The sequence below is a fragment of the Dermacentor variabilis genome, unplaced genomic scaffold (assembly GCF_050947875.1).
Source record: "Dermacentor variabilis isolate Ectoservices unplaced genomic scaffold, ASM5094787v1 scaffold_316, whole genome shotgun sequence".
Taxonomy (NCBI): domain Eukaryota; kingdom Metazoa; phylum Arthropoda; class Arachnida; order Ixodida; family Ixodidae; genus Dermacentor; species Dermacentor variabilis.
The window spans coordinates 26,256-52,475 of record NW_027460496.1 but is presented as its reverse complement, the minus strand read 5'-3'; the positions used below and the strand labels follow the sequence as shown (position 1 = coordinate 52,475).

The window sequence follows — 26,220 nt, the reverse complement described above, 5'->3', positions numbered from 1 at the left end:
GCTAGAAAAGAGAAAATTGCGTGTGCGAGTTGTGCAGAGGAGAGTGGACGTAACACGTTGTGTGTGCTTTTCTGCGGCTTGCACATGTGGCTTGGAATGTGCTGCCGTCTATGTGATGTTATCAACCTGCATGCGTGTAATAGCGATGCAGTTAGCAGTTTATGCGAACAATTTTCGCGATTAGTGACACTTCTTGTCGCCATATTACTCCGCGTAATATCATGCCACGTCCTTCATGTCGTTTTGAATTTGTGCCCGCGAAGTTCAGATCGATGTTGACGCACGAGAGGCTGCGGATGATGAGTGTTTATATTTCGCCAGCGCGTCCACTCACCACAGCTTTACGCCTACATTCAAAACATGCCAACTAAAATAATAATAATAATAATAATAATAATAATAACAACAAAAAAGAAGTGCAGGCAAAAAAAAAATTAAAAAGAAAGGTGCCATCAGCACTCGGTGTTCCCAGGTGGTCTCCCTCCCAAGTACTGACCGAGCCCAATGCTGCTTAGCTTCGGGGATCGGACGAGAACCGGCGTATTCAGCATGGTATGGCCGATGGCGAGAAACGAAGGTTTCCGATGCTGCCTGTATCTAAAAGGGAGCATCGGCTCTCTACAGCTACAATGAATAGTCTTTACGGGTTACGGAAACGTCTCATTACGTGGTTTCAATTTGTTGATCTGCGCTAGAAAAGAGAAAATTGCGTGTGCGAGTTGTGCAGAGGAGAGTGGACGTAACACGTTGTGTGTGCTTTTCTGCGGCTTGCACATGTGGCTTGGAATGTGCTGCCGTCTATGTGATGTTATCAACCTGCATGCGTGTAATAGCGATGCAGTTAGCAGTTTATGCGAACAATTTTCGCGATTAGTGACACTTCTTGTCGCCATATTACTCCGCGTAATATCATGCCACGTCCTTCATGTCGTTTTGAATTTGTGCCCGCGAAGTTCAGATCGATGTTGACGCACGAGAGGCTGCGGATGATGAGTGTTTATATTTCGCCAGCGCGTCCACTCACCACAGCTTTACGCCTACATTCAAAACATGCCAACTAAAATAATAATAATAATAATAATAATAACAACAAAAAAGAAGTGCAGGCAAAAAAAAAAATTAAAAAGAAAGGTGCCATCAGCACTCGGTGTTCCCAGGTGGTCTCCCTCCCAAGTACTGACCGAGCCCAATGCTGCTTAGCTTCGGGGATCGGACGAGAACCGGCGTATTCAGCATGGTATGGCCGATGGCGAGAAACGAAGGTTTCCGATGCTGCCTGTATCTAAAAGGGAGCATCGGCTCTCTACAGCTACAATGAATAGTCTTTACGGGTTACGGAAACGTCTCATTACGTGGTTTCAATTTGTTGATCTGCGCTAGAAAAGAGAAAATTGCGTGTGCGAGTTGTGCAGAGGAGAGTGGACGTAACACGTTGTGTGTGCTTTTCTGCGGCTTGCACATGTGGCTTGGAATGTGCTGCCGTCTATGTGATGTTATCAACCTGCATGCGTGTAATAGCGATGCAGTTAGCAGTTTATGCGAACAATTTTCGCGATTAGTGACACTTCTTGTCGCCATATTACTCCGCGTAATATCATGCCACGTCCTTCATGTCGTTTTGAATTTGTGCCCGCGAAGTTCAGATCGATGTTGACGCACGAGAGGCTGCGGATGATGAGTGTTTATATTTCGCCTGCGCGTCCACTCACCACAGCTTTACGCCTACATTCAAAACATGCCAACTAAAATAATAATAATAATAATAATAATAACAACAAAAAAGAAGTGCAGGCAAAAAAAAAATTAAAAAGAAAGGTGCCATCAGCACTCGGTGTTCCCAGGTGGTCTCCCTCCCAAGTACTGACCGAGCCCAATGCTGCTTAGCTTCGGGGATCGGACGAGAACCGGCGTATTCAGCATGGTATGGCCGATGGCAATAAACGAAGGTTTCCGATGCTGCCTGTATCTAAAATGGAGCATCGGCTCTCTACAGCTACAATGAATAGTCTTTACGGGTTACGGAAACGTCTCATTACGTGGTTTCAATTTGTTGATCTGCGCTAGAAAAGAGAAAATTGCGTGTGCGAGTTGTGCAGAGGAGAGTGGACGTAACACGTTGTGTGTGCTTTTCTGCGGCTTGCACATGTGGCTTGGAATGTGCTGCCGTCTATGTGATGTTATCAACCTGCATGCGTGTAATAGCGATGCAGTTAGCAGTTTATGCGAACAATTTTCGCGATTAGTGACACTTCTTGTCGCCATATTACTCCGCGTAATATCATGCCACGTCCTTCATGTCGTTTTGAATTTGTGCCCGCGAAGTTCAGATCGATGTTGACGCACGAGAGGCTGCGGATGATGAGTGTTTATATTTCGCCAGCGCGTCCACTCACCACAGCTTTACGCCTACATTCAAAACATGCCAACTAAAATAATAATAATAATAATAATAATAACAACAAAAAAGAAGTGCAGGCAAAAAAAAAAATTAAAAAGAAAGGTGCCATCAGCACTCGGTGTTCCCAGGTGGTCTCCCTCCCAAGTACTGACCGAGCCCAATGCTGCTTAGCTTCGGGGATCGGACGAGAACCGGCGTATTCAGCATGGTATGGCCGATGGCGAGAAACGAAGGTTTCCGATGCTGCCTGTATCTAAAAGGGAGCATCGGCTCTCTACAGCTACAATGAATAGTCTTTACGGGTTACGGAAACGTCTCATTGCGTGGTTTCAATTTGTTGATCTGCGCTAGAAAAGAGAAAATTGCGTGTGCGAGTTGTGCAGAGGAGAGTGGACGTAACACGTTGTGTGTGCTTTTCTGCGGCTTGCACATGTGGCTTGGAATGTGCTGCCGTCTATGTGATGTTATCAACCTGCATGCGTGTAATAGCGATGCAGTTAGTAGTTTATGCGAACAATTTTCGCGATTAGTGACACTTCTTGTCGCCATATTACTCCGCGTAATATCATGCCACGTCCTTCATGTCGTTTTGAATTTGTGCCCGCGAAGTTCAGATCGATGTTGACGCACGAGAGGCTGCGGATGATGAGTGTTTATATTTCGCCAGGGCGTCCACTCACCACAGCTTTACGCCTACATTCAAAACATGCCAACTAAAATAATAATAATAATAATAATAATAATAACAACAAAAAAGAAGTGCAGGCAAAAAAAAAAATTAAAAAGAAAGGTGCCATCAGCACTCGGTGTTCCCAGGTGGTCTCCCTCCCAAGTACTGACCGAGCCCAATGCTGCTTAGCTTCGGGGATCGGACGAGAACCGGCGTATTCAGCATGGTATGGCCGATGGCGAGAAACGAAGGTTTCCGATGCTGCCTGTATCTAAAAGGGAGCATCGGCTCTCTACAGCTACAATGAATAGTCTTTACGGGTTACGGAAACGTCTCATTACGTGGTTTCAATTTGTTGATCTGCGCTAGAAAAGAGAAAATTGCGTGTGCGAGTTGTGCAGAGGAGAGTGGACGTAACACGTTGTGTGTGCTTTTCTGCGGCTTGCACATGTGGCTTGGAATGTGCTGCCGTCTATGTGATGTTATCAACCTGCATGCGTGTAATAGCGATGCAGTTAGCAGTTTATGCGAACAATTTTCGCGATTAGTGACACTTCTTGTCGCCATATTACTCCGCGTAATATCATGCCACGTCCTTCATGTCGTTTTGAATTTGTGCCCGCGAAGTTCAGATCGATGTTGACGCACGAGAGGCTGCGGATGATGAGTGTTTATATTTCGCCAGCGCGTCCACTCACCACAGCTTTACGCCTACATTCAAAACATGCCAACTAAAATAATAATAATAATAATAATAATAACAACAAAAAAGAAGTGCAGGCAAAAAAAAAAATTAAAAAGAAAGGTGCCATCAGCACTCGGTGTTCCCAGGTGGTCTCCCTCCCAAGTACTGACCGAGCCCAATGCTGCTTAGCTTCGGGGATCGGACGAGAACCGGCGTATTCAGCATGGTATGGCCGATGGCGAGAAACGAAGGTTTCCGATGCTGCCTGTATCTAAAAGGGAGCATCGGCTCTCTACAGCTACAATGAATAGTCTTTACGGGTTACGGAAACGTCTCATTACGTGGTTTCAATTTGTTGATCTGCGCTAGAAAAGAGAAAATTGCGTGTGCGAGTTGTGCAGAGGAGAGTGGACGTAACACGTTGTGTGTGCTTTTCTGCGGCTTGCACATGTGGCTTGGAATGTGCTGCCGTCTATGTGATGTTATCAACCTGCATGCGTGTAATAGCGATGCAGTTAGCAGTTTATGCGAACAATTTTCGCGATTAGTGACACTTCTTGTCGCCATATTACTCCGCGTAATATCATGCCACGTCCTTCATGTCGTTTTGAATTTGTGCCCGCGAAGTTCAGATCGATGTTGACGCACGAGAGGCTGCGGATGATGAGTGTTTATATTTCGCCAGCGCGTCCACTCACCACAGCTTTACGCCTACATTCAAAACATGCCAACTAAAATAATAATAATAATAATAATAATAATAACAACAAAAAAGAAGTGCAGGCAAAAAAAAAAATTAAAAAGAAAGGTGCCATCAGCACTCGGTGTTCCCAGGTGGTCTCCCTCCCAAGTACTGACCGAGCCCAATGCTGCTTAGCTTCGGGGATCGGACGAGAACCGGCGTATTCAGCATGGTATGGCCGATGGCGAGAAACGAAGGTTTCCGATGCTGCCTGTATCTAAAAGGGAGCATCGGCTCTCTACAGCTACAATGAATAGTCTTTACGGGTTACGGAAACGTCTCATTACGTGGTTTCAATTTGTTGATCTGCGCTAGAAAAGAGAAAATTGCGTGTGCGAGTTGTGCAGAGGAGAGTGGACGTAACACGTTGTGTGTGCTTTTCTGCGGCTTGCACATGTGGCTTGGAATGTGCTGCCGTCTATGTGATGTTATCAACCTGCATGCGTGTAATAGCGATGCAGTTAGCAGTTTATGCGAACAATTTTCGCGATTAGTGACACTTCTTGTCGCCATATTACTCCGCGTAATATCATGCCACGTCCTTCATGTCGTTTTGAATTTGTGCCCGCGAAGTTCAGATCGATGTTGACGCACGAGAGGCTGCGGATGATGAGTGTTTATATTTCGCCAGCGCGTCCACTCACCACAGCTTTACGCCTACATTCAAAACATGCCAACTAAAATAATAATAATAATAATAATAATAATAATAACAAAAAAGAAGTGCAGGCAAAAAAAAAAATTAAAAAGAAAGGTGCCATCAGCACTCGGTGTTCCCAGGTGGTCTCCCTCCCAAGTACTGACCGAGCCCAATGCTGCTTAGCTTCGGGGATCGGACGAGAACCGGCGTATTCAGCATGGTATGGCCGATGGCGAGAAACGAAGGTTTCCGATGCTGCCTGTATCTAAAAGGGAGCATCGGCTCTCTACAGCTACAATGAATAGTCTTTACGGGTTACGGAAACGTCTCATTACGTGGTTTCAATTTGTTGATCTGCGCTAGAAAAGAGAAAATTGCGTGTGCGAGTTGTGCAGAGGAGAGTGGACGTAACACGTTGTGTGTGCTTTTCTGCGGCTTGCACATGTGGCTTGGAATGTGCTGCCGTCTATGTGATGTTATCAACCTGCATGCGTGTAATAGCGATGCAGTTAGCAGTTTATGCGAACAATTTTCGCGATTAGTGACACTTCTTGTCGCCATATTACTCCGCGTAATATCATGCCACGTCCTTCATGTCGTTTTGAATTTGTGCCCGCGAAGTTCAGATCGATGTTGACGCACGAGAGGCTGCGGATGATGAGTGTTTATATTTCGCCAGCGCGTCCACTCACCACAGCTTTACGCCTACATTCAAAACATGCCAACTAAAATAATAATAATAATAATAATAATAACAACAAAAAAGAAGTGCAGGCAAAAAAAAAAATTAAAAAGAAAGGTGCCATCAGCACTCGGTGTTCCCAGGTGGTCTCCCTCCCAAGTACTGACCGAGCCCAATGCTGCTTAGCTTCGGGGATCGGACGAGAACCGGCGTATTCAGCATGGTATGGCCGATGGCGAGAAACGAAGGTTTCCGATGCTGCCTGTATCTAAAAGGGAGCATCGGCTCTCTACAGCTACAATGAATAGTCTTTACGGGTTACGGAAACGTCTCATTACGTGGTTTCAATTTGTTGATCTGCGCTAGAAAAGAGAAAATTGCGTGTGCGAGTTGTGCAGAGGAGAGTGGACGTAACACGTTGTGTGTGCTTTTCTGCGGCTTGCACATGTGGCTTGGAATGTGCTGCCGTCTATGTGATGTTATCAACCTGCATGCGTGTAATAGCGATGCAGTTAGCAGTTTATGCGAACAATTTTCGCGATTAGTGACACTTCTTGTCGCCATATTACTCCGCGTAATATCATGCCACGTCCTTCATGTCGTTTTGAATTTGTGCCCGCGAAGTTCAGATCGATGTTGACGCACGAGAGGCTGCGGATGATGAGTGTTTATATTTCGCCAGCGCGTCCACTCACCACAGCTTTACGCCTACATTCAAAACATGCCAACTAAAATAATAATAATAATAATAATAATAATAATAACAACAAAAAAGAAGTGCAGGCAAAAAAAAAAAATTAAAAAGAAAGGTGCCATCAGCACTCGGTGTTCCCAGGTGGTCTCCCTCCCAAGTACTTACCGAGCCCAATGCTGCTTAGCTTCGGGGATCGGACGAGAACCGGCGTATTCAGCATGGTATGGCCGATGGCGAGAAACGAAGGTTTCCGATGCTGCCTGTATCTAAAAGGGAGCATCGGCTCTCTACAGCTACAATGAATAGTCTTTACGGGTTACGGAAACGTCTCATTACGTGGTTTCAATTTGTTGATCTGCGCTAGAAAAGAGAAAATTGCGTGTGCGAGTTGTGCAGAGGAGAGTGGACGTAACACGTTGTGTGTGCTTTTCTGCGGCTTGCACATGTGGCTTGGAATGTGCTGCCGTCTATGTGATGTTATCAACCTGCATGCGTGTAATAGCGATGCAGTTAGCAGTTTATGCGAACAATTTTCGCGATTAGTGACACTTCTTGTCGCCATATTACTCCGCGTAATATCATGCCACGTCCTTCATGTCGTTTTGAATTTGTGCCCGCGAAGTTCAGATCGATGTTGACGCACGAGAGGCTGCGGATGATGAGTGTTTATATTTCGCCAGCGCGTCCACTCACCACAGCTTTACGCCTACATTCAAAACATGCCAACTAAAATAATAATAATAATAATAATAATAACAACAAAAAAGAAGTGCAGGCAAAAAAAAAAATTAAAAAGAAAGGTGCCATCAGCACTCGGTGTTCCCAGGTGGTCTCCCTCCCAAGTACTGACCGAGCCCAATGCTGCTTAGCTTCGGGGATCGGACGAGAACCGGCGTATTCAGCATGGTATGGCTGATGGCGAGAAACGAAGGTTTCCGATGCTGCCTGTATCTAAAAGGGAGCATCGGCTCTCTACAGCTACAATGAATAGTCTTTACGGGTTACGGAAACGTCTCATTACGTGGTTTCAATTTGTTGATCTGCGCTAGAAAAGAGAAAATTGCGTGTGCGAGTTGTGCAGAGGAGAGTGGACGTAACACGTTGTGTGTGCTTTTCTGCGGCTTGCACATGTGGCTTGGAATGTGCTGCCGTCTATGTGATGTTATCAACCTGCATGCGTGTAATAGCGATGCAGTTAGCAGTTTATGCGAACAATTTTCGCGATTAGTGACACTTCTTGTCGCCATATTACTCCGCGTAATATCATGCCACGTCCTTCATGTCGTTTTGAATTTGTGCCCGCGAAGTTCAGATCGATGTTGACGCACGAGAGGCTGCGGATGATGAGTGTTTATATTTCGCCAGCGCGTCCACTCACCACAGCTTTACGCCTACATTCAAAACATGCCAACTAAAATAATAATAATAATAATAATAATAACAACAAAAAAGAAGTGCAGGCAAAAAAAAAAATTAAAAAGAAAGGTGCCATCAGCACTCGGTGTTCCCAGGTGGTCTCCCTCCCAAGTACTGACCGAGCCCAATGCTGCTTAGCTTCGGGGATCGGACGAGAACCGGCGTATTCAGCATGGTATGGCCGATGGCGAGAAACGAAGGTTTCCGATGCTGCCTGTATCTAAAAGGGAGCATCGGCTCTCTACAGCTACAATGAATAGTCTTTACGGGTTACGGAAACGTCTCATTACGTGGTTTCAATTTGTTGATCTGCGCTAGAAAAGAGAAAATTGCGTGTGCGAGTTGTGCAGAGGAGAGTGGACGTAACACGTTGTGTGTGCTTTTCTGCGGCTTGCACATGTGGCTTGGAATGTGCTGCCGTCTATGTGATGTTATCAACCTGCATGCGTGTAATAGCGATGCAGTTAGCAGTTTATGCGAACAATTTTCGCGATTAGTGACACTTCTTGTCGCCATATTACTCCGCGTAATATCATGCCACGTCCTTCATGTCGTTTTGAATTTGTGCCCGCGAAGTTCAGATCGATGTTGACGCACGAGAGGCTGCGGATGATGAGTGTTTATATTTCGCCAGCGCGTCCACTCACCACAGCTTTACGCCTACATTCAAAACATGCCAACTAAAATAATAATAATAATAATAATAATAACAACAAAAAAGAAGTGCAGGCAAAAAAAAAAATTAAAAAGAAAGGTGCCATCAGCACTCGGTGTTCCCAGGTGGTCTCCCTCCCAAGTACTGACCGAGCCCAATGCTGCTTAGCTTCGGGGATCGGACGAGAACCGGCGTATTCAGCATGGTATGGCCGATGGCGAGAAACGAAGGTTTCCGATGCTGCCTGTATCTAAAAGGGAGCATCGGCTCTCTACAGCTACAATGAATAGTCTTTACGGGTTACGGAAACGTCTCATTACGTGGTTTCAATTTGTTGATCTGCGCTAGAAAAGAGAAAATTGCGTGTGCGAGTTGTGCAGAGGAGAGTGGACGTAACACGTTGTGTGTGCTTTTCTGCGGCTTGCACATGTGGCTTGGAATGTGCTGCCGTCTATGTGATGTTATCAACCTGCATGCGTGTAATAGCGATGCAGTTAGCAGTTTATGCGAACAATTTTCGCGATTAGTGACACTTCTTGTCGCCATATTACTCCGCGTAATATCATGCCACGTCCTTCATGTCGTTTTGAATTTGTGCCCGCGAAGTTCAGATCGATGTTGACGCACGAGAGGCTGCGGATGATGAGTGTTTATATTTCGCCAGCGCGTCCACTCACCACAGCTTTACGCCTACATTCAAAACATGCCAACTAAAATAATAATAATAATAATAATAATAATAACAACAAAAAAGAAGTGCAGGCAAAAAAAAAAAATTAAAAAGAAAGGTGCCATCAGCACTCGGTGTTCCCAGGTGGTCTCCCTCCCAAGTACTGACCGAGCCCAATGCTGCTTAGCTTCGGGGATCGGACGAGAACCGGCGTATTCAGCATGGTATGGCCGATGGCGAGAAACGAAGGTTTCCGATGCTGCCTGTATCTAAAAGGGAGCATCGGCTCTCTACAGCTACAATGAATAGTCTTTACGGGTTACGGAAACGTCTCATTACGTGGTTTCAATTTGTTGATCTGCGCTAGAAAAGAGAAAATTGCGTGTGCGAGTTGTGCAGAGGAGAGTGGACGTAACACGTTGTGTGTGCTTTTCTGCGGCTTGCACATGTGGCTTGGAATGTGCTGCCGTCTATGTGATGTTATCAACCTGCATGCGTGTAATAGCGATGCAGTTAGCAGTTTATGCGAACAATTTTCGCGATTAGTGACACTTCTTGTCGCCATATTACTCCGCGTAATATCATGCCACGTCCTTCATGTCGTTTTGAATTTGTGCCCGCGAAGTTCAGATCGATGTTGACGCACGAGAGGCTGCGGATGATGAGTGTTTATATTTCGCCAGCGCGTCCACTCACCACAGCTTTACGCCTACATTCAAAACATGCCAACTAAAATAATAATAATAATAATAATAATAATAACAACAAAAAAGAAGTGCAGGCAAAAAAAAAAATTAAAAAGAAAGGTGCCATCAGCACTCGGTGTTCCCAGGTGGTCTCCCTCCCAAGTACTGACCGAGCCCAATGCTGCTTAGCTTCGGGGATCGGACGAGAACCGGCGTATTCAGCATGGTATGGCCGATGGCGAGAAACGAAGGTTTCCGATGCTGCCTGTATCTAAAAGGGAGCATCGGCTCTCTACAGCTACAATGAATAGTCTTTACGGGTTACGGAAACGTCTCATTACGTGGTTTCAATTTGTTGATCTGCGCTAGAAAAGAGAAAATTGCGTGTGCGAGTTGTGCAGAGGAGAGTGGACGTAACACGTTGTGTGTGCTTTTCTGCGGCTTGCACATGTGGCTTGGAATGTGCTGCCGTCTATGTGATGTTATCAACCTGCATGCGTGTAATAGCGATGCAGTTAGCAGTTTATGCGAACAATTTTCGCGATTAGTGACACTTCTTGTCGCCATATTACTCCGCGTAATATCATGCCACGTCCTTCATGTCGTTTTGAATTTGTGCCCGCGAAGTTCAGATCGATGTTGACGCACGAGAGGCTGCGGATGATGAGTGTTTATATTTCGCCAGCGCGTCCACTCACCACAGCTTTACGCCTACATTCAAAACATGCCAACTAAAATAATAATAATAATAATAATAATAATAACAACAAAAAAGAAGTGCAGGCAAAAAAAAAATTAAAAAGAAAGGTGCCATCAGCACTCGGTGTTCCCAGGTGGTCTCCCTCCCAAGTACTGACCGAGCCCAATGCTGCTTAGCTTCGGGGATCGGACGAGAACCGGCGTATTCAGCATGGTATGGCCGATGGCGAGAAACGAAGGTTTCCGATGCTGCCTGTATCTAAAAGGGAGCATCGGCTCTCTACAGCTACAATGAATAGTCTTTACGGGTTACGGAAACGTCTCATTACGTGGTTTCAATTTGTTGATCTGCGCTAGAAAAGAGAAAATTGCGTGTGCGAGTTGTGCAGAGGAGAGTGGACGTAACACGTTGTGTGTGCTTTTCTGCGGCTTGCACATGTGGCTTGGAATGTGCTGCCGTCTATGTGATGTTATCAACCTGCATGCGTGTAATAGCGATGCAGTTAGCAGTTTATGCGAACAATTTTCGCGATTAGTGACACTTCTTGTCGCCATATTACTCCGCGTAATATCATGCCACGTCCTTCATGTCGTTTTGAATTTGTGCCCGCGAAGTTCAGATCGATGTTGACGCACGAGAGGCTGCGGATGATGAGTGTTTATATTTCGCCAGCGCGTCCACTCACCACAGCTTTACGCCTACATTCAAAACATGCCAACTAAAATAATAATAATAATAATAATAATAATAATAACAACAAAAAAGAAGTGCAGGCAAAAAAAAAATTAAAAAGAAAGGTGCCATCAGCACTCGGTGTTCCCAGGTGGTCTCCCTCCCAAGTACTGACCGAGCCCAATGCTGCTTAGCTTCGGGGATCGGACGAGAACCGGCGTATTCAGCATGGTATGGCCGATGGCGAGAAACGAAGGTTTCCGATGCTGCCTGTATCTAAAAGGGAGCATCGGCTCTCTACAGCTACAATGAATAGTCTTTACGGGTTACGGAAACGTCTCATTACGTGGTTTCAATTTGTTGATCTGCGCTAGAAAAGAGAAAATTGCGTGTGCGAGTTGTGCAGAGGAGAGTGGACGTAACACGTTGTGTGTGCTTTTCTGCGGCTTGCACATGTGGCTTGGAATGTGCTGCCGTCTATGTGATGTTATCAACCTGCATGCGTGTAATAGCGATGCAGTTAGCAGTTTATGCGAACAATTTTCGCGATTAGTGACACTTCTTGTCGCCATATTACTCCGCGTAATATCATGCCACGTCCTTCATGTCGTTTTGAATTTGTGCCCGCGAAGTTCAGATCGATGTTGACGCACGAGAGGCTGCGGATGATGAGTGTTTATATTTCGCCAGCGCGTCCACTCACCACAGCTTTACGCCTACATTCAAAACATGCCAACTAAAATAATAATAATAATAATAATAATAACAACAAAAAAGAAGTGCAGGCAAAAAAAAAAATTAAAAAGAAAGGTGCCATCAGCACTCGGTGTTCCCAGGTGGTCTCCCTCCCAAGTACTGACCGAGCCCAATGCTGCTTAGCTTCGGGGATCGGACGAGAACCGGCGTATTCAGCATGGTATGGCCGATGGCGAGAAACGAAGGTTTCCGATGCTGCCTGTATCTAAAAGGGAGCATCGGCTCTCTACAGCTACAATGAATAGTCTTTACGGGTTACGGAAACGTCTCATTACGTGGTTTCAATTTGTTGATCTGCGCTAGAAAAGAGAAAATTGCGTGTGCGAGTTGTGCAGAGGAGAGTGGACGTAACACGTTGTGTGTGCTTTTCTGCGGCTTGCACATGTGGCTTGGAATGTGCTGCCGTCTATGTGATGTTATCAACCTGCATGCGTGTAATAGCGATGCAGTTAGCAGTTTATGCGAACAATTTTCGCGATTAGTGACACTTCTTGTCGCCATATTACTCCGCGTAATATCATGCCACGTCCTTCATGTCGTTTTGAATTTGTGCCCGCGAAGTTCAGATCGATGTTGACGCACGAGAGGCTGCGGATGATGAGTGTTTATATTTCGCCAGCGCGTCCACTCACCACAGCTTTACGCCTACATTCAAAACATGCCAACTAAAATAATAATAATAATAATAATAATAATAACAACAAAAAAGAAGTGCAGGCAAAAAAAAAATTAAAAAGAAAGGTGCCATCAGCACTCGGTGTTCCCAGGTGGTCTCCCTCCCAAGTACTGACCGAGCCCAATGCTGCTTAGCTTCGGGGATCGGACGAGAACCGGCGTATTCAGCATGGTATGGCCGATGGCGAGAAACGAAGGTTTCCGATGCTGCCTGTATCTAAAAGGGAGCATCGGCTCTCTACAGCTACAATGAATAGTCTTTACGGGTTACGGAAACGTCTCATTACGTGGTTTCAATTTGTTGATCTGCGCTAGAAAAGAGAAAATTGCGTGTGCGAGTTGTGCAGAGGAGAGTGGACGTAACACGTTGTGTGTGCTTTTCTGCGGCTTGCACATGTGGCTTGGAATGTGCTGCCGTCTATGTGATGTTATCAACCTGCATGCGTGTAATAGCGATGCAGTTAGCAGTTTATGCGAACAATTTTCGCGATTAGTGACACTTCTTGTCGCCATATTACTCCGCGTAATATCATGCCACGTCCTTCATGTCGTTTTGAATTTGTGCCCGCGAAGTTCAGATCGATGTTGACGCACGAGAGGCTGCGGATGATGAGTGTTTATATTTCGCCAGCGCGTCCACTCACCACAGCTTTACGCCTACATTCAAAACATGCCAACTAAAATAATAATAATAATAATAATAATAATAACAACAAAAAAGAAGTGCAGGCAAAAAAAAAAATTAAAAAGAAAGGTGCCATCAGCACTCGGTGTTCCCAGGTGGTCTCCCTCCCAAGTACTGACCGAGCCCAATGCTGCTTAGCTTCGGGGATCGGACGAGAACCGGCGTATTCAGCATGGTATGGCCGATGGCGAGAAACGAAGGTTTCCGATGCTGCCTGTATCTAAAAGGGAGCATCGGCTCTCTACAGCTACAATGAATAGTCTTTACGGGTTACGGAAACGTCTCATTACGTGGTTTCAATTTGTTGATCTGCGCTAGAAAAGAGAAAATTGCGTGTGCGAGTTGTGCAGAGGAGAGTGGACGTAACACGTTGTGTGTGCTTTTCTGCGGCTTGCACATGTGGCTTGGAATGTGCTGCCGTCTATGTGATGTTATCAACCTGCATGCGTGTAATAGCGATGCAGTTAGCAGTTTATGCGAACAATTTTCGCGATTAGTGACACTTCTTGTCGCCATATTACTCCGCGTAATATCATGCCACGTCCTTCATGTCGTTTTGAATTTGTGCCCGCGAAGTTCAGATCGATGTTGACGCACGAGAGGCTGCGGATGATGAGTGTTTATATTTCGCCAGCGCGTCCACTCACCACAGCTTTACGCCTACATTCAAAACATGCCAACTAAAATAATAATAATAATAATAATAATAATAATAACAACAAAAAAGAAGTGCAGGCAAAAAAAAAAATTAAAAAGAAAGGTGCCATCAGCACTCGGTGTTCCCAGGTGGTCTCCCTCCCAAGTACTGACCGAGCCCAATGCTGCTTAGCTTCGGGGATCGGACGAGAACCGGCGTATTCAGCATGGTATGGCCGATGGCGAGAAACGAAGGTTTCCGATGCTGCCTGTATCTAAAAGGGAGCATCGGCTCTCTACAGCTACAATGAATAGTCTTTACGGGTTACGGAAACGTCTCATTACGTGGTTTCAATTTGTTGATCTGCGCTAGAAAAGAGAAAATTGCGTGTGCGAGTTGTGCAGAGGAGAGTGGACGTAACACGTTGTGTGTGCTTTTCTGCGGCTTGCACATGTGGCTTGGAATGTGCTGCCGTCTATGTGATGTTATCAACCTGCATGCGTGTAATAGCGATGCAGTTAGCAGTTTATGCGAACAATTTTCGCGATTAGTGACACTTCTTGTCGCCATATTACTCCGCGTAATATCATGCCACGTCCTTCATGTCGTTTTGAATTTGTGCCCGCGAAGTTCAGATCGATGTTGACGCACGAGAGGCTGCGGATGATGAGTGTTTATATTTCGCCAGCGCGTCCACTCACCACAGCTTTACGCCTACATTCAAAACATGCCAACTAAAATAATAATAATAATAATAATAATAACAACAAAAAAGAAGTGCAGGCAAAAAAAAAAATTAAAAAGAAAGGTGCCATCAGCACTCGGTGTTCCCAGGTGGTCTCCCTCCCAAGTACTGACCGAGCCCAATGCTGCTTAGCTTCGGGGATCGGACGAGAACCGGCGTATTCAGCATGGTATGGCCGATGGCGAGAAACGAAGGTTTCCGATGCTGCCTGTATCTAAAAGGGAGCATCGGCTCTCTACAGCTACAATGAATAGTCTTTACGGGTTACGGAAACGTCTCATTACGTGGTTTCAATTTGTTGATCTGCGCTAGAAAAGAGAAAATTGCGTGTGCGAGTTGTGCAGAGGAGAGTGGACGTAACACGTTGTGTGTGCTTTTCTGCGGCTTGCACATGTGGCTTGGAATGTGCTGCCGTCTATGTGATGTTATCAACCTGCATGCGTGTAATAGCGATGCAGTTAGCAGTTTATGCGAACAATTTTCGCGATTAGTGACACTTCTTGTCGCCATATTACTCCGCGTAATATCATGCCACGTCCTTCATGTCGTTTTGAATTTGTGCCCGCGAAGTTCAGATCGATGTTGACGCACGAGAGGCTGCGGATGATGAGTGTTTATATTTCGCCAGCGCGTCCACTCACCACAGCTTTACGCCTACATTCAAAACATGCCAACTAAAATAATAATAATAATAATAACAACAAAAAAGAAGTGCAGGCAAAAAAAAAAATTAAAAAGAAAGGTGCCATCAGCACTCGGTGTTCCCAGGTGGTCTCCCTCCCAAGTACTGACCGAGCCCAATGCTGCTTAGCTTCGGGGATCGGACGAGAACCGGCGTATTCAGCATGGTATGGCCGATGGCGAGAAACGAAGGTTTCCGATGCTGCCTGTATCTAAAAGGGAGCATCGGCTCTCTACAGCTACAATGAATAGTCTTTACGGGTTACGGAAACGTCTCATTACGTGGTTTCAATTTGTTGATCTGCGCTAGAAAAGAGAAAATTGCGTGTGCGAGTTGTGCAGAGGAGAGTGGACGTAACACGTTGTGTGTGCTTTTCTGCGGCTTGCACATGTGGCTTGGAATGTGCTGCCGTCTATGTGATGTTATCAACCTGCATGCGTGTAATAGCGATGCAGTTAGCAGTTTATGCGAACAATTTTCGCGATTAGTGACACTTCTTGTCGCCATATTACTCCGCGTAATATCATGCCACGTCCTTCATGTCGTTTTGAATTTGTGCCCGCGAAGTTCAGATCGATGTTGACGCACGAGAGGCTGCGGATGATGAGTGTTTATATTTCGCCAGCGCGTCCACTCACCACAGCTTTACGCCTACATTCAAAACATGCCAACTAAAATAATAATAATAATAATAATAATAACAACAAAAAAGAAGTGCAGGCAAAAAAAAAAATTAAAAAGAAAGGTGCCATCAGCACTCGGTGTTCCCAGGTGGTCTCCCTCCCAAGTACTGACCGAGCCCAATGCTGCTTAGCTTCGGGGATCGGACGAGAACCGGCGTATTCAGCATGGTATGGCCGATGGCGAGAAACGAAGGTTTCCGATGCTGCCTGTATCTAAAAGGGAGCATCGGCTCTCTACAGCTACAATGAATAGTCTTTACGGGTTACGGAAACGTCTCATTACGTGGTTTCAATTTGTTGATCTGCGCTAGAAAAGAGAAAATTGCGTGTGCGAGTTGTGCAGAGGAGAGTGGACGTAACACGTTGTGTGTGCTTTTCTGCGGCTTGCACATGTGGCTTGGAATGTGCTGCCGTCTATGTGATGTTATCAACCTGCATGCGTGTAATAGCGATGCAGTTAGCAGTTTATGCGAACAATTTTCGCGATTAGTGACACTTCTTGTCGCCATATTACTCCGCGTAATATCATGCCACGTCCTTCATGTCGTTTTGAATTTGTGCCCGCGAAGTTCAGATCGATGTTGACGCACGAGAGGCTGCGGATGATGAGTGTTTATATTTCGCCAGCGCGTCCACTCACCACAGCTTTACGCCTACATTCAAAACATGCCAACTAAAATAATAATAATAATAATAATAATAATAACAACAAAAAAGAAGTGCAGGCAAAAAAAAAAATTAAAAAGAAAGGTGCCATCAGCACTCGGTGTTCCCAGGTGGTCTCCCTCCCAAGTACTGACCGAGCCCAATGCTGCTTAGCTTCGGGGATCGGACGAGAACCGGCGTATTCAGCATGGTATGGCCGATGGCGAGAAACGAAGGTTTCCGATGCTGCCTGTATCTAAAAGGGAGCATCGGCTCTCTACAGCTACAATGAATAGTCTTTACGGGTTACGGAAACGTCTCATTACGTGGTTTCAATTTGTTGATCTGCGCTAGAAAAGAGAAAATTGCGTGTGCGAGTTGTGCAGAGGAGAGTGGACGTAACACGTTGTGTGTGCTTTTCTGCGGCTTGCACATGTGGCTTGGAATGTGCTGCCGTCTATGTGATGTTATCAACCTGCATGCGTGTAATAGCGATGCAGTTAGCAGTTTATGCGAACAATTTTCGCGATTAGTGACACTTCTTGTCGCCATATTACTCCGCGTAATATCATGCCACGTCCTTCATGTCGTTTTGAATTTGTGCCCGCGAAGTTCAGATCGATGTTGACGCACGAGAGGCTGCGGATGATGAGTGTTTATATTTCGCCAGCGCGTCCACTCACCACAGCTTTACGCCTACATTCAAAACATGCCAACTAAAATAATAATAATAATAATAATAATAATAACAACAAAAAAGAAGTGCAGGCAAAAAAAAAAATTAAAAAGAAAGGTGCCATCAGCACTCGGTGTTCCCAGGTGGTCTCCCTCCCAAGTACTGACCGAGCCCAATGCTGCTTAGCTTCGGGGATCGGACGAGAACCGGCGTATTCAGCATGGTATGGCCGATGGCGAGAAACGAAGGTTTCCGATGCTGCCTGTATCTAAAAGGGAGCATCGGCTCTCTACAGCTACAATGAATAGTCTTTACGGGTTACGGAAACGTCTCATTACGTGGTTTCAATTTGTTGATCTGCGCTAGAAAAGAGAAAATTGCGTGTGCGAGTTGTGCAGAGGAGAGTGGACGTAACACGTTGTGTGTGCTTTTCTGCGGCTTGCACATGTGGCTTGGAATGTGCTGCCGTCTATGTGATGTTATCAACCTGCATGCGTGTAATAGCGATGCAGTTAGCAGTTTATGCGAACAATTTTCGCGATTAGTGACACTTCTTGTCGCCATATTACTCCGCGTAATATCATGCCACGTCCTTCATGTCGTTTTGAATTTGTGCCCGCGAAGTTCAGATCGATGTTGACGCACGAGAGGCTGCGGATGATGAGTGTTTATATTTCGCCAGCGCGTCCACTCACCACAGCTTTACGCCTACATTCAAAACATGCCAACTAAAATAATAATAATAATAATAATAATAATAACAACAAAAAAGAAGTGCAGGCAAAAAAAAAATTAAAAAGAAAGGTGCCATCAGCACTCGGTGTTCCCAGGTGGTCTCCCTCCCAAGTACTGACCGAGCCCAATGCTGCTTAGCTTCGGGGATCGGACGAGAACCGGCGTATTCAGCATGGTATGGCCGATGGCGAGAAACGAAGGTTTCCGATGCTGCCTGTATCTAAAAGGGAGCATCGGCTCTCTACAGCTACAATGAATAGTCTTTACGGGTTACGGAAACGTCTCATTACGTGGTTTCAATTTGTTGATCTGCGCTAGAAAAGAGAAAATTGCGTGTGCGAGTTGTGCAGAGGAGAGTGGACGTAACACGTTGTGTGTGCTTTTCTGCGGCTTGCACATGTGGCTTGGAATGTGCTGCCGTCTATGTGATGTTATCAACCTGCATGCGTGTAATAGCGATGCAGTTAGCAGTTTATGCGAACAATTTTCGCGATTAGTGACACTTCTTGTCGCCATATTACTCCGCGTAATATCATGCCACGTCCTTCATGTCGTTTTGAATTTGTGCCCGCGAAGTTCAGATCGATGTTGACGCACGAGAGGCTGCGGATGATGAGTGTTTATATTTCGCCAGCGCGTCCACTCACCACAGCTTTACGCCTACATTCAAAACATGCCAACTAAAATAATAATAATAATAATAATAATAACAACAAAAAAGAAGTGCAGGCAAAAAAAAAAATTAAAAAGAAAGGTGCCATCAGCACTCGGTGTTCCCAGGTGGTCTCCCTCCCAAGTACTGACCGAGCCCAATGCTGCTTAGCTTCGGGGATCGGACGAGAACCGGCGTATTCAGCATGGTATGGCCGATGGCGAGAAACGAAGGTTTCCGATGCTGCCTGTAACTAAAAGGGAGCATCGGCTCTCTACAGCTACAATGAATAGTCTTTACGGGTTACGGAAACGTCTCATTACGTGGTTTCAATTTGTTGACCTGCGCTAGAAAAGAGAAAATTGCGTGTGCGAGTTGTGCAGAGGAGAGTGGACGTAACACGTTGTGTGTGCTTTTCTGCGGCTTGCACATGTGGCTTGGAATGTGCTGCCGTCTATGTGATGTTATCAACCTGCATGCGTGTAATAGCGATGCAGTTAGCAGTTTATGCGAACAATTTTCGCGATTAGTGACACTTCTTGTCGCCATATTACTCCGCGTAATATCATGCCACGTCCTTCATGTCGTTTTGAATTTGTGCCCGCGAAGTTCAGATCGATGTTGACGCACGAGAGGCTGCGGATGATGAGTGTTTATATTTCGCCTGCGCGTCCACTCACCACAGCTTTACGCCTACATTCAAAACATGCCAACTAAAATAATAATAATAATAATAATAATAACAACAAAAAAGAAGTGCAGGCAAAAAAAAAAATTAAAAAGAAAGGTGCCATCAGCACTCGGTGTTCCCAGGTGGTCTCCCTCCCAAGTACTGACCGAGCCCAATGCTGCTTAGCTTCGGGGATCGGACGAGAACCGGCGTATTCAGCATGGTATGGCCGATGGCGAGAAACGAAGGTTTCCGATGCTGCCTGTATCTAAAATGGAGCATCGGCTCTCTACAGCTACAATGAATAGTCTTTACGGGTTACGGAAACGTCTCATTACGTGGTTTCAATTTGTTGATCTGCGCTAGAAAAGAGAAAATTGCGTGTGCGAGTTGTGCAGAGGAGAGTGGACGTAACACGTTGTGTGTGCTTTTCTGCGGCTTGCACATGTGGCTTGGAATGTGCTGCCGTCTATGTGATGTTATCAACCTGCATGCGTGTAATAGCGATGCAGTTAGCAGTTTATGCGAACAATTTTCGCGATTAGTGACACTTCTTGTCGCCATATTACTCCGCGTAATATCATGCCACGTCCTTCATGTCGTTTTGAATTTGTGCCCGCGAAGTTCAGATCGATGTTGACGCACGAGAGGCTGCGGATGATGAGTGTTTATATTTCGCCAGCGCGTCCACTCACCACAGCTTTACGCCTACATTCAAAACATGCCAACTAAAATAATAATAATAATAATAATAATAACAACAAAAAAGAAGTGCAGGCAAAAAAAAAAATTAAAAAGAAAGGTGCCATCAGCACTCGGTGTTCCCAGGTGGTCTCCCTCCCAAGTACTGACCGAGCCCAATGCTGCTTAGCTTCGGGGATCGGACGAGAACCGGCGTATTCAGCATGGTATGGCCGATGGCGAGAAACGAAGGTTTCCGATGCTGCCTGTATCTAAAAGGGAGCATCGGCTCTCTACAGCTACAATGAATAGTCTTTACGGGTTACGGAAACGTCTCATTGCGTGGTTTCAATTTGTTGATCTGCGCTAGAAAAGAGAAAATTGCGTGTGCGAGTTGTGCAGAGGAGAGTGGACGTAACACGTTGTGTGTGCTTTTCTGCGGCTTGCACATGTGGCTTGGAATGTGCTGCCGTCTATGTGATGTTATCAACCTGCATGCGTGTAATAGCGATGCAGTTAGCAGTTTATGCGAACAATTTTCGCGATTAGTGACACTTCTTGTCGCCATATTACTCCGCGTAATATCATGCCACGTCCTTCATGTCGTTTTGAATTTGTGCCCGCGAAGTTCAGATCGATGTTGACGCACGAGAGGCTGCGGATGATGAGTGTTTATATTTCGCCAGCGCGTCCACTCACCACAGCTTTACGCCTACATTCAAAACATGCCAACTAAAATAATAATAATAATAATAATAATAACAACAAAAAAGAAGTGCAGGCAAAAAAAAAGATTAAAAAGAAAGGTGCCATCAGCACTCGGTGTTCCCAGGTGGTCTCCCTCCCAAGTACTGACCGAGCCCAATGCTGCTTAGCTTCGGGGATCGGACGAGAACCGGCGTATTCAGCATGGTATGGCCGATGGCGAGAAACGAAGGTTTCCGATGCTGCCTGTATCTAAAAGGGAGCATCGGCTCTCTACAGCTACAATGAATAGTCTTTACGGGTTACGGAAACGTCTCATTACGTGGTTTCAATTTGTTGATCTGCGCTAGAAAAGAGAAAATTGCGTGTGCGAGTTGTGCAGAGGAGAGTGGACGTAACACGTTGTGTGTGCTTTTCGGCGGCTTGCACATGTGGCTTGGAATGTGCTGCCGTCTATGTGATGTTATCAACCTGCATGCGTGTAATAGCGATGCAGTTAGCAGTTTATGCGAACAATTTTCGCGATTAGTGACACTTCTTGTCGCCATATTACTCCGCGTAATATCATGCCACGTCCTTCATGTCGTTTTGAATTTGTGCCCGCGAAGTTCAGATCGATGTTGACGCACGAGAGGCTGCGGATGATGAGTGTTTATATTTCGCCAGCGCGTCCACTCACCACAGCTTTACGCCTACATTCAAAACATGCCAACTAAAATAATAATAATAATAATAATAATAATAACAACAAAAAAGAAGTGCAGGCAAAAAAAAAAATTAAAAAGAAAGGTGCCATCAGCACTCGGTGTTCCCAGGTGGTCTCCCTCCCAAGTACTGACCGAGCCCAATGCTGCTTAGCTTCGGGGATCGGACGAGAACCGGCGTATTCAGCATGGTATGGCCGATGGCGAGAAACGAAGGTTTCCGATGCTGCCTGTATCTAAAAGGGAGCATCGGCTCTCTACAGCTACAATGAATAGTCTTTACGGGTTACGGAAACGTCTCATTACGTGGTTTCAATTTGTTGATCTGCGCTAGAAAAGAGAAAATTGCGTGTGCGAGTTGTGCAGAGGAGAGTGGACGTAACACGTTGTGTGTGCTTTTCTGCGGCTTGCACATGTGGCTTGGAATGTGCTGCCGTCTATGTGATGTTATCAACCTGCATGCGTGTAATAGCGATGCAGTTAGCAGTTTATGCGAACAATTTTCGCGATTAGTGACACTTCTTGTCGCCATATTACTCCGCGTAATATCATGCCACGTCCTTCATGTCGTTTTGAATTTGTGCCCGCGAAGTTCAGATCGATGTTGACGCACGAGAGGCTGCGGATGATGAGTGTTTATATTTCGCCAGCGCGTCCACTCACCACAGCTTTACGCCTACATTCAAAACATGCCAACTAAAATAATAATAATAATAATAATAATAATAACAACAAAAAAGAAGTGCAGGCAAAAAAAAAAATTAAAAAGAAAGGTGCCATCAGCACTCGGTGTTCCCAGGTGGTCTCCCTCCCAAGTACTGACCGAGCCCAATGCTGCTTAGCTTCGGGGATCGGACGAGAACCGGCGTATTCAGCATGGTATGGCCGATGGCGAGAAACGAAGGTTTCCGATGCTGCCTGTATCTAAAAGGGAGCATCGGCTCTCTACAGCTACAATGAATAGTCTTTACGGGTTACGGAAACGTCTCATTACGTGGTTTCAATTTGTTGATCTGCGCTAGAAAAGAGAAAATTGCGTGTGCGAGTTGTGCAGAGGAGAGTGGACGTAACACGTTGTGTGTGCTTTTCTGCGGCTTGCACATGTGGCTTGGAATGTGCTGCCGTCTATGTGATGTTATCAACCTGCATGCGTGTAATAGCGATGCAGTTAGCAGTTTATGCGAACAATTTTCGCGATTAGTGACACTTCTTGTCGCCATATTACTCCGCGTAATATCATGCCACGTCCTTCATGTCGTTTTGAATTTGTGCCCGCGAAGTTCAGATCGATGTTGACGCACGAGAGGCTGCGGATGATGAGTGTTTATATTTCGCCAGCGCGTCCACTCACCACAGCTTTACGCCTACATTCAAAACATGCCAACTAAAATAATAATAATAATAATAACAACAAAAAAGAAGTGCAGGCAAAAAAAAAATTAAAAAGAAAGGTGCCATCAGCACTCGGTGTTCCCAGGTGGTCTCCCTCCCAAGTACTGACCGAGCCCAATGCTGCTTAGCTTCGGGGATCGGACGAGAACCGGCGTATTCAGCATGGTATGGCCGATGGCGAGAAACGAAGGTTTCCGATGCTGCCTGTATCTAAAAGGGAGCATCGGCTCTCTACAGCTACAATGAATAGTCTTTACGGGTTACGGAAACGTCTCATTACGTGGTTTCAATTTGTTGATCTGCGCTAGAAAAGAGAAAATTGCGTGTGCGAGTTGTGCAGAGGAGAGTGGACGTAACACGTTGTGTGTGCTTTTCTGCGGCTTGCACATGTGGCTTGGAATGTGCTGCCGTCTATGTGATGTTATCAACCTGCATGCGTGTAATAGCGATGCAGTTAGCAGTTTATGCGAACAATTTTCGCGATTAGTGACACTTCTTGTCGCCATATTACTCCGCGTAATATCATGCCACGTCCTTCATGTCGTTTTGAATTTGTGCCCGCGAAGTTCAGATCGATGTTGACGCACGAGAGGCTGCGGATGATGAGTGTTTATATTTCGCCAGCGCGTCCACTCACCACAGCTTTACGCCTACATTCAAAACATGCCAACTAAAATAATAATAATAATAATAATAATAACAACAAAAAAGAAGTGCAGGCAAAAAAAAAAATTAAAAAGAAAGGTGCCATCAGCACTCGGTGTTCCCAGGTGGTCTCCCTCCCAAGTACTGACCGAGCCCAATGCTGCTTAGCTTCGGGGATCGGACGAGAACCGGCGTATTCAGCATGGTATGGCCGATGGCGAGAAACGAAGGTTTCCGATGCTGCCTGTATCTAAAAGGGAGCATCGGCTCTCTACAGCTACAATGAATAGTCTTTACGGGTTACGGAAACGTCTCATTACGTGGTTTCAATTTGTTGATCTGCGCTAGAAAAGAGAAAATTGCGTGTGCGAGTTGTGCAGAGGAGAGTGGACGTAACACGTTGTGTGTGCTTTTCTGCGGCTTGCACATGTGGCTTGGAATGTGCTGCCGTCTATGTGATGTTATCAACCTGCATGCGTGTAATAGCGATGCAGTTAGCAGTTTATGCGAACAATTTTCGCGATTAGTGACACTTCTTGTCGCCATATTACTCCGCGTAATATCATGCCACGTCCTTCATGTCGTTTTGAATTTGTGCCCGCGAAGTTCAGATCGATGTTGACGCACGAGAGGCTGCGGATGATGAGTGTTTATATTTCGCCAGCGCGTCCACTCACCACAGCTTTACGCCTACATTCAAAACATGCCAACTAAAATAATAATAATAATAATAATAATAACAACAAAAAAGAAGTGCAGGCAAAAAAAATATTAAAAAGAAAGGTGCCATCAGCACTCGGTGTTCCCAGGTGGTCTTCCTCCCAAGTACTGACCGAGCCCAATGCTGCTTAGCTTCGGGGATCGGACGAGAACCGGCGTATTCAGCATGGTATGGCCGATTTTTTTTTTTTTTCTTTATTACCGTTTTCATGGTACATACAAAATATACACACTTTACAAATGGTAAAAATGCCACCAGTCTTTGGTGTGCACGTGGTTTTAAAACCGCCCAAGTTTAGCAAGCTCGTTCAATAATCTAATCCATTGTGGTTTTTCATTTTGAGCATCGTAGACTTCTTTTAAGTAACAGACACTTTCAATAAAATATTCACGAGTACTTCGAGCATGTACATCCGCATGTCTAACGGCCATGCGCGTGCGCCACAGGCTGTGCAACCCTAATAACATAAACATGTCGTAAGGCACTCCTCCTTCGTTTTCCGTTGGGAGAAAACGGATGCCATAGGGTGTTATCGGCAACTCTTTCTCTATAGTGCGCTGGAGGACATCCCAGTGAAACAAGGCGTCCCAGCAGTCTATGAATATGTGTTCAATTGTTTCTTGCTGATGGCATAGTAAACAGTCTAGAGACCAGGGAATAAAAATACCTCTTTCCTGAAGCCACGGTTTTACTGGTAGTGTATTGGAATGTAGTTGAAAAAAGAAAGACTTTACCGATGGCCTGACAGGCATACGTTTTACCCTTTTCAGCACATTTCTTTCAGTACCTAAACTGAACATAGATCTGTACAGCGGTACAGGCAGTACTACATCAATTAAATCTTTATACAGACGTTTTTTAGGAACGTGACTGAGGTATTCCATTGAAAAGCGTACCTTCAGAAACCGAAATGCCCATATCACTTCTTTCAGAAATCCGCTCATAGGGCCACTGTTGACTACACAACTAGATATAATGAATTCAGGAAGAGCCGTACCTAGTCTCAGTTGCATCACATTAATGAGGAATGGGTCTTTTTGGTCTCTAAGAAACGCAAAACGAAACACTATCTGTTTCAAGAACAGATGTGCCAGTCCAAGCCCTCCTGTTTTGACGGATCGAAATAAATTTGTTCGACTGGTTCGCTCCCACTTTGACCCCCATACATACACTGCCAGTACCCTATGCAAACGCTGCACGTGCAATCTAGTCATAGACAATGCTTGCAATACATAGCACACTTTTGCAACGGCGAATAAATTACAGACGGCGAGAAACGAAGGTTTCCGATGCTGCCTGTATCTAAAAGGGAGCATCGGCTCTCTACAGCTACAATGAATAGTCTTTACGGGTTACGGAAACGTCTCATTACGTGGTTTCAATTTGTTGATCTGCGCTAGAAAAGAGAAAATTGCGTGTGCGAGTTGTGCAGAGGAGAGTGGACGTAACACGTTGTGTGTGCTTTTCTGCGGCTTGCACATGTGGCTTGGAATGTGCTGCCGTCTATGTGATGTTATCAACCTGCATGCGTGTAATAGCGATGCAGTTAGCAGTTTATGCGAACAATTTTCGCGATTAGTGACACTTCTTGTCGCCATATTACTCCGCGTAATATCATGCCACGTCCTTCATGTCGTTTTGAATTTGTGCCCGCGAAGTTCAGATCGATGTTGACGCACGAGAGGCTGCGGATGATGAGTGTTTATATTTCGCCAGCGCGTCCACTCACCACAGCTTTACGCCTACATTCAAAACATGCCAACTAAAATAATAATAATAATAATAATAATAATAACAACAAAAAAGAAGTGCAGGCAAAAA

At 45.4% G+C, this 26,220-nt stretch overlaps 35 non-coding genes and 1 pseudogene across 35 annotated transcripts; all 36 read right to left on the bottom strand.

Annotated features, from left to right (window-relative positions):
* Positions 1-447: 447 nt before the first annotated feature.
* On the bottom strand, positions 448-566 carry LOC142568937 (5S ribosomal RNA). The gene has a single exon (XR_012825547.1). It is a non-coding gene; the product is annotated as a 5S ribosomal RNA (ribosomal RNA).
* Positions 567-1,132: 566 nt separating this feature from the next.
* On the bottom strand, positions 1,133-1,251 carry LOC142568935 (5S ribosomal RNA). Its single transcript, XR_012825546.1, has one exon. It is a non-coding gene; the product is annotated as a 5S ribosomal RNA (ribosomal RNA).
* Positions 1,252-1,816: 565 nt separating this feature from the next.
* LOC142568934 (5S ribosomal RNA) lies at positions 1,817-1,935 on the bottom strand. The gene has a single exon (XR_012825545.1). It is a non-coding gene; the product is annotated as a 5S ribosomal RNA (ribosomal RNA).
* Positions 1,936-2,501: 566 nt separating this feature from the next.
* On the bottom strand, positions 2,502-2,620 carry LOC142568933 (5S ribosomal RNA). Its single transcript, XR_012825544.1, has one exon. It is a non-coding gene; the product is annotated as a 5S ribosomal RNA (ribosomal RNA).
* Positions 2,621-3,189: 569 nt separating this feature from the next.
* Positions 3,190-3,308, bottom strand: LOC142568932 (5S ribosomal RNA). The gene has a single exon (XR_012825543.1). It is a non-coding gene; the product is annotated as a 5S ribosomal RNA (ribosomal RNA).
* Positions 3,309-3,874: 566 nt separating this feature from the next.
* Positions 3,875-3,993, bottom strand: LOC142568931 (5S ribosomal RNA). Its single transcript, XR_012825542.1, has one exon. It is a non-coding gene; the product is annotated as a 5S ribosomal RNA (ribosomal RNA).
* Positions 3,994-4,562: 569 nt separating this feature from the next.
* On the bottom strand, positions 4,563-4,681 carry LOC142568930 (5S ribosomal RNA). Its single transcript, XR_012825541.1, has one exon. It is a non-coding gene; the product is annotated as a 5S ribosomal RNA (ribosomal RNA).
* Positions 4,682-5,250: 569 nt separating this feature from the next.
* Positions 5,251-5,369, bottom strand: LOC142568929 (5S ribosomal RNA). The gene has a single exon (XR_012825540.1). It is a non-coding gene; the product is annotated as a 5S ribosomal RNA (ribosomal RNA).
* Positions 5,370-5,935: 566 nt separating this feature from the next.
* On the bottom strand, positions 5,936-6,054 carry LOC142568927 (5S ribosomal RNA). The gene has a single exon (XR_012825538.1). It is a non-coding gene; the product is annotated as a 5S ribosomal RNA (ribosomal RNA).
* A 573-nt stretch (positions 6,055-6,627) lies between these two features.
* LOC142568909 (5S ribosomal RNA) lies at positions 6,628-6,746 on the bottom strand. Its single transcript, XR_012825522.1, has one exon. It is a non-coding gene; the product is annotated as a 5S ribosomal RNA (ribosomal RNA).
* Positions 6,747-7,312: 566 nt separating this feature from the next.
* Positions 7,313-7,431, bottom strand: LOC142568962 (5S ribosomal RNA). The gene has a single exon (XR_012825570.1). It is a non-coding gene; the product is annotated as a 5S ribosomal RNA (ribosomal RNA).
* A 566-nt stretch (positions 7,432-7,997) lies between these two features.
* LOC142568926 (5S ribosomal RNA) lies at positions 7,998-8,116 on the bottom strand. Its single transcript, XR_012825537.1, has one exon. It is a non-coding gene; the product is annotated as a 5S ribosomal RNA (ribosomal RNA).
* Positions 8,117-8,682: 566 nt separating this feature from the next.
* Positions 8,683-8,801, bottom strand: LOC142568924 (5S ribosomal RNA). Its single transcript, XR_012825536.1, has one exon. It is a non-coding gene; the product is annotated as a 5S ribosomal RNA (ribosomal RNA).
* A 570-nt stretch (positions 8,802-9,371) lies between these two features.
* On the bottom strand, positions 9,372-9,490 carry LOC142568923 (5S ribosomal RNA). Its single transcript, XR_012825535.1, has one exon. It is a non-coding gene; the product is annotated as a 5S ribosomal RNA (ribosomal RNA).
* A 569-nt stretch (positions 9,491-10,059) lies between these two features.
* On the bottom strand, positions 10,060-10,178 carry LOC142568922 (5S ribosomal RNA). Its single transcript, XR_012825534.1, has one exon. It is a non-coding gene; the product is annotated as a 5S ribosomal RNA (ribosomal RNA).
* Positions 10,179-10,746: 568 nt separating this feature from the next.
* LOC142568921 (5S ribosomal RNA) lies at positions 10,747-10,865 on the bottom strand. The gene has a single exon (XR_012825533.1). It is a non-coding gene; the product is annotated as a 5S ribosomal RNA (ribosomal RNA).
* A 571-nt stretch (positions 10,866-11,436) lies between these two features.
* LOC142568920 (5S ribosomal RNA) lies at positions 11,437-11,555 on the bottom strand. Its single transcript, XR_012825532.1, has one exon. It is a non-coding gene; the product is annotated as a 5S ribosomal RNA (ribosomal RNA).
* A 566-nt stretch (positions 11,556-12,121) lies between these two features.
* On the bottom strand, positions 12,122-12,240 carry LOC142568919 (5S ribosomal RNA). Its single transcript, XR_012825531.1, has one exon. It is a non-coding gene; the product is annotated as a 5S ribosomal RNA (ribosomal RNA).
* Positions 12,241-12,808: 568 nt separating this feature from the next.
* LOC142568918 (5S ribosomal RNA) lies at positions 12,809-12,927 on the bottom strand. The gene has a single exon (XR_012825530.1). It is a non-coding gene; the product is annotated as a 5S ribosomal RNA (ribosomal RNA).
* Positions 12,928-13,496: 569 nt separating this feature from the next.
* LOC142568917 (5S ribosomal RNA) lies at positions 13,497-13,615 on the bottom strand. The gene has a single exon (XR_012825529.1). It is a non-coding gene; the product is annotated as a 5S ribosomal RNA (ribosomal RNA).
* A 572-nt stretch (positions 13,616-14,187) lies between these two features.
* Positions 14,188-14,306, bottom strand: LOC142568915 (5S ribosomal RNA). The gene has a single exon (XR_012825527.1). It is a non-coding gene; the product is annotated as a 5S ribosomal RNA (ribosomal RNA).
* Positions 14,307-14,872: 566 nt separating this feature from the next.
* On the bottom strand, positions 14,873-14,991 carry LOC142568913 (5S ribosomal RNA). Its single transcript, XR_012825526.1, has one exon. It is a non-coding gene; the product is annotated as a 5S ribosomal RNA (ribosomal RNA).
* A 560-nt stretch (positions 14,992-15,551) lies between these two features.
* On the bottom strand, positions 15,552-15,670 carry LOC142568912 (5S ribosomal RNA). Its single transcript, XR_012825525.1, has one exon. It is a non-coding gene; the product is annotated as a 5S ribosomal RNA (ribosomal RNA).
* Positions 15,671-16,236: 566 nt separating this feature from the next.
* Positions 16,237-16,355, bottom strand: LOC142568911 (5S ribosomal RNA). The gene has a single exon (XR_012825524.1). It is a non-coding gene; the product is annotated as a 5S ribosomal RNA (ribosomal RNA).
* Positions 16,356-16,924: 569 nt separating this feature from the next.
* Positions 16,925-17,043, bottom strand: LOC142568910 (5S ribosomal RNA). The gene has a single exon (XR_012825523.1). It is a non-coding gene; the product is annotated as a 5S ribosomal RNA (ribosomal RNA).
* A 569-nt stretch (positions 17,044-17,612) lies between these two features.
* Positions 17,613-17,731, bottom strand: LOC142569014 (5S ribosomal RNA). The gene has a single exon (XR_012825616.1). It is a non-coding gene; the product is annotated as a 5S ribosomal RNA (ribosomal RNA).
* Positions 17,732-18,299: 568 nt separating this feature from the next.
* LOC142569012 (5S ribosomal RNA) lies at positions 18,300-18,418 on the bottom strand. The gene has a single exon (XR_012825615.1). It is a non-coding gene; the product is annotated as a 5S ribosomal RNA (ribosomal RNA).
* A 566-nt stretch (positions 18,419-18,984) lies between these two features.
* LOC142569011 (5S ribosomal RNA) lies at positions 18,985-19,103 on the bottom strand. Its single transcript, XR_012825614.1, has one exon. It is a non-coding gene; the product is annotated as a 5S ribosomal RNA (ribosomal RNA).
* A 566-nt stretch (positions 19,104-19,669) lies between these two features.
* LOC142569010 (5S ribosomal RNA) lies at positions 19,670-19,788 on the bottom strand. Its single transcript, XR_012825613.1, has one exon. It is a non-coding gene; the product is annotated as a 5S ribosomal RNA (ribosomal RNA).
* A 566-nt stretch (positions 19,789-20,354) lies between these two features.
* On the bottom strand, positions 20,355-20,473 carry LOC142569009 (5S ribosomal RNA). The gene has a single exon (XR_012825612.1). It is a non-coding gene; the product is annotated as a 5S ribosomal RNA (ribosomal RNA).
* A 566-nt stretch (positions 20,474-21,039) lies between these two features.
* LOC142569007 (5S ribosomal RNA) lies at positions 21,040-21,158 on the bottom strand. The gene has a single exon (XR_012825610.1). It is a non-coding gene; the product is annotated as a 5S ribosomal RNA (ribosomal RNA).
* Positions 21,159-21,727: 569 nt separating this feature from the next.
* LOC142569006 (5S ribosomal RNA) lies at positions 21,728-21,846 on the bottom strand. The gene has a single exon (XR_012825609.1). It is a non-coding gene; the product is annotated as a 5S ribosomal RNA (ribosomal RNA).
* A 569-nt stretch (positions 21,847-22,415) lies between these two features.
* Positions 22,416-22,534, bottom strand: LOC142569005 (5S ribosomal RNA). Its single transcript, XR_012825608.1, has one exon. It is a non-coding gene; the product is annotated as a 5S ribosomal RNA (ribosomal RNA).
* A 559-nt stretch (positions 22,535-23,093) lies between these two features.
* LOC142569004 (5S ribosomal RNA) lies at positions 23,094-23,212 on the bottom strand. Its single transcript, XR_012825607.1, has one exon. It is a non-coding gene; the product is annotated as a 5S ribosomal RNA (ribosomal RNA).
* Positions 23,213-23,778: 566 nt separating this feature from the next.
* Positions 23,779-23,897, bottom strand: LOC142569003 (5S ribosomal RNA). The gene has a single exon (XR_012825606.1). It is a non-coding gene; the product is annotated as a 5S ribosomal RNA (ribosomal RNA).
* A 565-nt stretch (positions 23,898-24,462) lies between these two features.
* LOC142568965 (5S ribosomal RNA) lies at positions 24,463-24,581 on the bottom strand (annotated as a pseudogene).
* Between the last annotated feature and the right edge of the window lie 1,639 nt (positions 24,582-26,220).